A 10,259-nucleotide genomic window follows, 5' to 3' on the forward strand; every position below is an offset into this window, starting at 1 on the left:
ACTCAAGAACATGGGACAAGACCGTGGGAGCCCAGCACATTACAGAATTTAGCAGCAAGGGCATAGAAGAACAGACAGATCCCAAAAGCAAAGCAACAGAGCTGCCTGCCAAACAGCTGACCTTGGTGAACCGCCTGAACTCAGACAGGGGACACTTGGATCGGGAGGAAGGCTGGAATGGCATCTCACCACATGGGCCAAGCCACCAAGGGCCAAGGATACTACTAATAGTGCATCAGGAAGTCTGTGGAACAAGCTAAAGGAGAGCCAGTCAGCAACTTGAAAAAATCAAAAATCTGACTAAGTGTTGAGCATTCTGTATAGCTTTCTGTTTTGTTAGTTGCTTACGTGTAATAGTTACATATCATTGTAACGGCTACTTCTAGATTCCAAAGCCTATAAATACATGGGCTCTCATTGTAATAAAGACGTTGAACATTGTTTGAAATCATCAATAATACTTGAGGTATTTTCAGAAAAGGATTTTCTGAGTTTTGAAGTTTGTTTGCAAACTTCACCAGGGGTTGTGGAGCAACCTTTGGCCGGAGGGAGGACAGATTACGGAGTGATCTAGAGTCTCAAAGGCACACTGCAATCAAGGCCTGGAAGTCCTTGGATTGTAACTATCATTCGAGTGGTCAGTAAGTGCAATCAAGGCACTCCGTTCACCCACATCAGAAAACCAAGAAGATTCTTCTTGGTCTGTTTGAGTGAGTCTGAGTGTTGTTTGATGAATGTTTGAGTGTTTGAGTGTTTCAATGATTAAAGTAGTGAAGCCATTTTAATCCTTGTATTGCAAAGAACATTTCCCGCCCTTAAACACGCATCAAATTGGTATCAGAGCACAGTCACGAATTGGGCAAAGACAACACATATTGGCGTTCTGAGGAGAGAGGTTTCATTGTTTCTGGGGAATTCAGAAGAGAAAAACTTCGGGCGATTTTGAAGCATCGTAGAAAATTTTTCAATCATCATTGATTCCACGACATACAGGGAGTGATTTCTCCTATACATTTCATTTGTCATTCAATTGTTTACATAAATTCATTTTTTTCAGACACAAACACACACGAATTCATTGGATTTGTTGTTCTTGCATTTTCGATTTTCGCATTCATTTCTTCAAAATTGTTTGTCGTGCATTGCTGGTTAAATTAGCTGTCTCTGGTCGAGTGGATATGACCATGGAGGAAAGATTTGGGATATTAGAAGAGAATATGGGAATAGTCATGCAAACCCTGACTCAATTGCGCATAGACAATCAACACGATAGATTACCAAACCCTAATCTGCGACCCTACGAGGATAGAACCGTTAAGATTGACATTCCTGAATTTGATGGACACTCTTTTGATCCAGGAAAGTATCTAGAATGGGAAGATAGGATGGATAATTACTTTGAATTCAAGAACACACCCCCAGACCAACAGTACAAACTAGCCAAGGTTAAATTGATTAAATCGGCTGCGATTTGGTTAGAAGGAGTACAGAAGCGAAGGATCAGGGAAGAGAGGGGAAGGATTAACTCTTGGGCCAAGCTCAAGAAACACATGAGAAGGAAATATGTCCCAACTACCTACAAACAGCAACAGTATGTTCAATTCAATGCTTTAACCCAAGGGAACAAGTCTGTACAGGAATACATTCATGAATGGGATAGGCTAAGTGTTCTTTATGACATTAATGATCTTGAGGAGTTGAGAGTGAGCAAGTTTATAGCAGGATTGAGGGAGAACATTATACACCAATTGATGATCACACTTGACTTGACAGTGCATTCAGTAGGGCTGCAAGCCATTGAGCTTGAGAGGTTTGCCAATAGATTCACCTACACACCAAAGCAAACCAGTGGAACCTATGCCCCTAGGAATCCAAGCACTACCATTGCACCTAAGAAAGACACTCAGAACAGTGGGCAAAAAACTAACACAGTGAGGGGAGACCCACCTGCAAACCCAAAGGATGTAGTTTGTTTCAAATGTAATGGGAGAGGGCACTATAAGAGGGATTGTCCTAATGGTAGGGCCTTCACTATGAGGGAATGGAATGACATAAGACAAGACACCAGACCCAAAAAGATTCTTGTTGCCAGGAATGGTCAGGAAGAAGAGATTTACCCCCCAACTTTGAGTGATGATGATGGCACTTATATAGAGGATGAAGAAGGGAATAGACACAGATTTGAGGGAGACACAGAGGAGGAGGAAGATGAGGATCTGGAAAGAGTTTTGCCTGAGGAAGAACACCTTAGTTTGGTTATTAGGAGGAGTTTCCACACCACATCCTTAGCTAAAAGGTCTGACCAAAGAGAAAATATATTCCAAACAAAGTGCAAAATACAGGGGAAGGTTTGTGACCTTATCATTGACAGTGGGAGTGAGTCCAATTGTGTGAGCAAACAGTTGGTGGATGAGCTGAACCTTGACACCAAGCCTCACCCTCACCCTTATAAGTTGAAGTGGCTAGACAATAAGGCTAGTGGGTCAGTGAGCAAACAATGTTTAGTAAGCTTGACCTTAGGAACATATGCTGATGAGGTGATGTGTGATGTTTTAGAGATGGATGCTTGCCACTTATTGCTAGGTAGACCTTGGCAATATAACAAGAAGACCATCCACAATGGCTATACGACCACCTACACCCTTAAGCATAATGGGAAAAGAAAGGAGCTGGTACCCCTGCCCCCACACAGGGCTGTTCCCCCTAAACCATCCAAGGCACCCATACATTTGATGACTAGAAGGGAGTGTGAAAGGGAGATTGAAAAGAAGGAAGAGATATATATTCTGATCATTAAGGAAATACAAAGCACCACCCCCATACCCCCTGAGTTACAAAGCCTGTTGGATCAGTATAGTGATGTTTTTCCAAGTGACCTACGACCTGGCCTACCTCCTGTGAGGGGTGTTGAGCACCAAATAGACTTAGTCCCAGGAGCCAGCTTGCCTAACAAACCTGCCTATAGATCCAATCCTAAGGAAACTAAGGAATTACAAAGGCAAGTGGATGAGTTAATGCAAAGAGGATATGTTAGGGAAAGCTTAAGTCCATGTGCTGTACCCACCCTGTTAATGCCAAAGAAAGATGGCACATGGAGAATGTGCATTGATAGTTGTAGTATGAACAACATAACCAACAAGTATAGGTTCCCTATACCAAGGATTGATGATATCATAGATAAATTAGGAGGTTCAGAGTGGTTCAGCAAGGTGGATCTAAGAAGTGGATACCATCAAATACGTATGAAACAGGGGGATGAATGGAAAACTGCATTCAAGACCAAGTATGGGCTGTATGAGTGGCTTGTGATGCCCTTTGGCTTGACTGGAGCCCCCAGCACATTCATGAGGCTGATGAATGAGGTGCTTAGACCCTTCTTAGGAAAGTTCATAGTAGTTTACTTAGATGACATACTTGTTTACAGTAAGGGAATCACAGAACACTTAAGTCACCTCCAACAATTGTTTGAAGTGCTGAGAAAACAGAGGCTGTATGCCAAGCTTGAGAAGTGTAGTTTCCTCCTACCTGAAGTAAGTTTCCTAGGATATATTATAGGGAAGGAAGGAGTAAGGGTGGATCCTGCAAAGGTCCAAGCTATGCAAGAGTGGCCCACACCCACTACCCTTACACAGGTGAGATCATTTCATGGTTTAGCCTCCTTCTACAGAAGGTTCATCAGGAACTTTAGCTCTGTTTTAGCACCTGTAACAGAGTGTACTAAACGGGGGAGGTTTGAATGGACCCCTGCTGCTCAAAGGGCGTTTGAAACTCTCAAGGAAATGATGTGTAAGGCCCCCATTCTAAAGCTGCCTGACTTTACTAAGCCATTTGAGTTAGAATGCGATGCTAGTGGAGTAGGTATTGGAGCAGTCTTAGTTCAGGAAGGGAGACCCATAGCCTTTTTCAGTGAAAAATTGAATCACAGTAGGTTAAATTATTCCACCTATGATAAGGAATTTTATGCCATTGTTAGAGCTTTTGAACACTGGTCTCATTACCTCAGAATCCAACCATTTGTTTTACACACAGACCATGAATCCTTGAAGTACATAAACAGCCAACAGAAACTAAGCAGCAGACACGCTCGATGGGTCGAGTTTATGCAGACTTTTGATTTTTCAGCCAAGTATAAAGTAGGAAAAACCAACATCATAGCTGACGCCCTCAGTAGGAAATACAATTTACTTGGGATAGTAGGATCTAGAATTTTAGGTTTTGAATTCATAAAAGATCAGTACTCTGTTTGCCATGATTTTTCTGAAATTTATCAATCATGCAAAGACAAACCTCAAGGCTTATTTAGCATTCACCAAGGCTTCTTGTTCAAAGGTAACAAATTGTGCATATCTAAGCTTCCCCTCAGGTCTGTTTTAGTGAAAGAAGTTCATGAAGGAAGCATAGCAGGCCATTTTGGGATTCAAAAAACCTTAGACATGCTAGCTAAACACTTCTATTGGCCTAAAATGCTTGGCACAGTAGGTAAACATATTCTAAAATGTGAAATTTGTCTTAAGGCCAAAGTGACCTTCCATAACGGAGAATACATACCCCTACCTGTTGCACACAAGCCTTGGGAGCATATTAGCATGGATTTTGTGATGGCTCTACCTAAAACAAAAAGAGGAAAAGATGCCATCATGGTGGTTGTAGATAGATTTTCAAAAATGTCTCATTTTATAGCATGCACTAAGGTAGATGATGCACAGCATATTGCAAAAATGTTCTTTGCTGAAGTAGTTAGATTGCATGGCATACCAAAAACCATTGTTTCAGACAGAGACAGTAAGTTTCTAAGCCATTTTCGGAAAAGCTTGTGGAAGTTGGTAGGCACTAAGCTATTGTTTAGTACTGCTTACCATCCACAAACTGATGGTCAAACAGAGGTGACTAATAGAACCTTGGGCACCCTGCTTAGGACTTTAATAAACAAAAATATCAGAGAATGGGACTTAAAACTTTGTCATGCTGAGTTTGCATATAACAGAACACCTAGTCATGCTACCAAATTTTCACCATTTGAATGTATGTATGGCACTAATCCATTACTTCCTATTTCCCTTATTGATCTACCTGTATGTGACAGCAAGAGCATGGAAGCGGAAGATATGATTAAGCAAATAGAAGCTGTACACAAGCAAGTTCATGAAAATCTGGAAATCACCAACACAAAGTACAAGCAACAAGCAGACAAGCATCTCAGGAGGAGGCAGCCTATCAAGGAAGGGGATCTAGTGTGGGTATACCTCAGAAAAGAAAGATTCCCACAACTCAGGAAGAACAAGCTGATGCCTAGAGCTATAGGTCCATACCCAGTGAAGAAGCAATATGGGGAGAATGCATTTGAAGTCTAGCTGCCAGCAGAGTATAACATCTCTTCTACATTCAACATAGGAGACCTTACCTTATATGAGCCTGATAGAGAATTGAGGACAATTCTTTCCCAAGAGGGAGGAATTGATACAAATGTAGTATCAAAGGTCAAGGTCCGCACAGAGGAGATGCAAGAACAAAACAGTACACTGGACTTATCATCTACGCCAAATGCACATGGGACACAAAGAACCTACATGGATACTGCTCAACAATCAAGCATGGACTCAAGAACATGGGACAAGATCGTGGGAGCCCAGCACATTACAGAATTTAGCAGCAAGGGCATAGAAGAACAGACAGATCCCAAAAGCAAAGCAACAGAGCTGCCTGCCTGATCCAAATATGGATCATGAGGACAACCCACAAGCCAAGACAAACCAAGGAGGAGGGGACATGGCTAGGCAACCTACTGATTTGATGCTCATTGACTTACCTACTGTCCTTACTGAACAAATTGACTTGAACGTGACAATTGAGGAAGGCCAATCCCAAGCTAGACCAAGCATGAACATGGAATCAAGGCAAGATTAAGAAGAGGCAAAGGGAAGCCTTCCAGCAAGCATGAGACAGAACAGAAGGCTGTTCCACAACCTACAAAAAATAAAACCAATAGAACACCAAGTGGACTGCTAGCCTACCTTACCAGCATCGAAACGTCCAGCCTATTGTGTGTTTGAGCATGAGATTCCAAGGAATGGCATCTCTAGACATGGAAGATTACACCAAGACTCAGAGGCATCACAACGGATCCTCACAGAAGCCACAAGACCAGCTCCAAGGTCACTTGTTCGCCTGACGTTTGATAATGGCTGATCAAGAAGCTAGCCACCACCTGCTGACCAGCAGACCTAGCAAGCTTTGGCTAGATCGTATCTTTCAATCATTTGGGCCTCCAAGGGTAGAAATGGAATCTTTGTACTAGAAACTTGCTACCTAGACTAATCATGGTCATTATCAACCTTTGGAAGAGCACAAGAAAGTGTGTGGAAGGTCACCTGGTCAGCATACCTACTGTCAGAATGTTAGAGTGTTCTGTTTGCATGTTTCTCTTGTTTTTAATGTGCACACGTTTTGCACGTGTCTTTTAATGACCGTTATAAGTAGTTAAACGTGTCCTTAGCTTTGTCATTGTATTTCCCCCGTTCCCCAAGTCTATATATAGACGTTCCAAGCCTTGTAAATGAGAAGTTTTCAGTTTAATAAAAATTCAGAAATTAGATTCATTGGATTGCTCCTTTGTTTTCTTCCTTGAATGTGTATGTACATTCAAAAGGGTCTTGAGTAGTGCAAGATCTTCAACCTACTATAGCTGAGAGTAGTCCTTGGCTATACTTAGGGGATTGTTGGCCTTGGAGGAATAAACTCCTAGTCTTTCAATCCAAGATTCACCCTACAAACTTGTTCTGTTTGTGTGAATCATATCCCGGTTTCATGTGTGTTTTGGTTTTGTTTGGCTATCATATTACGTGGGATTGAAGGTTGGCTTAGTTCTCTACATTGCATTGAGGAATTCCAACCCAAACACGCATCACTGCCAAACAGCTGACCTTGGTGAACCGCCTGAACTCAGACCAGGGACACTTGGACCGGGAGGAAGGCCGGAATGGCATCTCACCACATGGGCCAAGCCACCAAGGGCCAAGGATACTACTAATAGTGCATCAGGAAGTCTGTGGAACAAGCTAAAGGAGAGCCAGTCAGCAACTTGAAAAAATCAGAAATCTGACTAAGTGTTGAGCATTCTGTATAGCTTTCTGTTTTGTTAGTTGCTTACATGTAATAGTTACATATCATTGTAACGGCTACTTCTAGATTCCAAAGCCTATAAATACATGGGCTCTCATTGTAATAAAGACGTTGAACCTTGTTTGAAATCATCAATAATACTTGAGGTATTTTCAGAAAAGGATTTTCTGAGTTTTGAAGTTTGTTTGCAAACTTCACCAGGGGTTGTGGAGCAACCTTTGGCCGGAGGGAGGACAAATTACGGAGTGATCTAGAGTCTCAAAGGCACACTGCAATCAAGGCCTGGAAGTCCTTGGATTGTAACTATCATTCGAGTGGTCAGTAAGTGCAATCAAGGCACTCCGTTCACCCACATCAGAAAACCAAGAAGAGTCTTCTTGGTCTGTTTGAGTGAGTCTGAGTGTTGTTTGATGAATGTTTGAGTGTCTGAGTGTTTCAATGATTAAAGTAGTGAAGCCATTTTAATCCTTGTATTGCAAAGAACATTTCCCGCCCTTAAACACGCATCACCTTCTTCCAGCAGCTCCAGTCTACCATCCAACGAGCGATGTAACGCCAATTGATGTCCATCCAGTTTGCCGCAACCTGATTTTTGCGCGAAATCTGGTGCAGTTAGGGTTCAGTGTCACAAGGCGGTGGAATGCCCTGTACCAACCCATATTGGCGCTGTACGCGCTCTGGGAGATGTACTTCGACAATGTCGAAGCATATGAGTGGCACAGAAGCCCTCCACGCACCTGAATGAATCCCCGAGTGTTCGGTTACAGCTGCGTAGGCTTCCGTAGGGTATGGGTGCCACAAAAACTAAAATACATGTTATGAAAATGTAAGTGATATGTTAATTAAATTGTACTAATGTTAATGAGTACTGAAATATTTACCTGGTTGGGTCGTAGCAGGTCTAATTGATCTCGGTAGAATCCGAGACCGGTGCCGGTGTACTTGCGCGTCTGGCGTGCAAAATTTCACCTTGAACCGTATGCAACATCTGGTGGGGGTTGTGGTGGAGGAGCAGTATCACCACGACCAACGGTTCTGTAAGGTTGGCCGATAAGAATATGCTCCCATGCCCACAGCTGAACATTGGAAATGTAATCAATATGTAATTCAACTACATCAGATTAGAGTTAAATGTTAATTTTATTATTACTTGTAATATGACTATTAGCCCTGCAATCTCCTTGACGTTCTTTTGGATAGCACCACATAGCCTCCTATACAGGTATCCAAGGGCTGCGTAGCCCAAGCTTATACTCGGCGATGCGCTCCCACGGGTCGTCAAGTAAAGTTAAATAAAGGAGTTGTATTTGGTTGTTTGTTTTATCGGCAAACAACACAGCTCCTATCAAGTATAAGCGTACCTCGAAATGGTGCCTTTATCAGCATCTTCGGGGAGATGTGAGAAGGTCTGAACTAACCACGTGCAGCGTAAACCGCTCCCCCTGATCTTCCGGTGGAGGGTGCTCTCCCAATATGCGATGCACCATGTCACGCTAGCCTGATAGCTTCCAACAACGATTCCTTGCTATCAAACATCATACCCTTCTCAAACTCTCGATCTTCGGTGTATGTGGTATCACAAGCCCAAGTCCTCCATGAGTTGTCCTCCTCATACTCGTCTAAAGGTGGATAGAGGGCATAAGGTGTAGGAGGAATGATTATAGGAATGTTGCCTAGGGTCATGTCATTTGCTAGCGCATCCTCATCGACATCCACATCGTCCTTAGAAGGATCGTCAATGAGCTCATCACTCTCATTTCCATCATCCCAAAGTCCCATCTCAGCAGTTTCTCCTAAGTTAGCATTGAATCAATTGGAACTTGATTCATAGGGGGTTGAGAAAAAATACAAGATGCGGAAAAAACGACGGGATTTACAGTTTCCTGAGTTAATATAGGCATAGGTGTAGGAGTAGGATTAGAAGCAACTACATTCCCTAATGGTACTTCTACGTATAACTCCAACGAGGGAATTTGGGTGGACTTTGAATGCTCCCACATAGCATCTATAGCCTCATCATCCTCAACAGGAAAGGCAAGCAATTCTCCACTCATGTCATATTTAAAGCTTATATTTACGGTACTTCAAGTAGGGTCCAATCTAATATTAGAACATATAAAACGTTTAAAGTGGTTCAAATCCATGTTCTAATTGCAAGCATATAACTTACGTCTTCCCCCAACATAATGAACTTTGCCACTACTTTCTCGAATACAACCATTCCAAAAACATACTATAGTTACGTGTAATGATGCCATTTTCTACGTTAATACAAAGAAAATCAACAGCATCATCAACTTCATGCCCATACAAGTACATTATATTCATTTGATTATAACCTTTTTTGGTCTAAAAATTATTACTAATAATATTACTTCATTTCTAATAATATTATCAACATTGAATTCAACTAATTCAACAACATTACTTCAAAAAACAACATAAAGCTATAAAAACAATTAAAAATTACCTTTAATACTTATGGATGATTAAGAATAGTCTTGATTTAACAACTAGTAACCTACATTTGTAAAAATAAGAAAATTTGATAACCCTAAAAAACTACATATACACCAAAAAAACACAAACAAGTTTACCTTTGAGCAAGCTAGAGTATCCCACACTAATTTTGAAGTGCCAAATTGAAAGAGGAATGCAAGAATTGATGGATTGAATCAATGGTTTTAGAGGGGAATGTCAAGTAAGAAGGTAGGGTTCTGAGAAATGGGGAAAAATGGGAAAAAAAGAAACTGATACGTGTTTTTTGTGTCAGGTTTGTTTGCAGTTAGTAACTGCGAACAACTCCAAACCTCAAGTTTGGGATTTTCACGCTTACTTTTGGAATATTTTTGAAAGTTAGATTATTTTGTTCATTTTTTTTTATTTTTTCGCTTAATGGTTTCAAATTTTCGAGTATTGAATCCTCTCCTTAACTTTGTATTGTTTCAATTTTTGGTAGAAAATATTATCTCTCATAAATTCATCCGTAAACAAATCATTTTTAATCTTATGCATATACTTTTTCAATAAGGCAAAATTATAAGAAATTACCTAATCTATACCCCCTTCTTCAAAAAGCTACCTTATGTAAATAATTTTGCAAAAAATTACCTTATATAATACAAATCTTTGCAAAACAC

The 10,259-nt window shown here is 41.1% G+C and overlaps 1 protein-coding gene across 1 annotated transcript in view; it reads right to left on the reverse strand.

Annotated features, from left to right (window-relative positions):
• The window catches only part of LOC130820198 (uncharacterized), a 10,275-nt gene extending 809 nt beyond the window's left edge, over window positions 1-9,466 (reverse strand). Inside the window, exon 1 of the mRNA XM_057685473.1 lies at window positions 8,001-9,466. The gene's annotated coding sequence lies outside the window, so the exon portion shown is untranslated. The remainder of the gene's footprint in view (window positions 1-8,000) is intronic.
• Window positions 9,467-10,259: the final 793 nt, after the last annotated feature.

Source organism: Amaranthus tricolor, chromosome 8, assembly GCF_026212465.1.
Source record: "Amaranthus tricolor cultivar Red isolate AtriRed21 chromosome 8, ASM2621246v1, whole genome shotgun sequence".
Classification (NCBI taxonomy): Eukaryota; Viridiplantae; Streptophyta; class Magnoliopsida; order Caryophyllales; family Amaranthaceae; genus Amaranthus; species Amaranthus tricolor.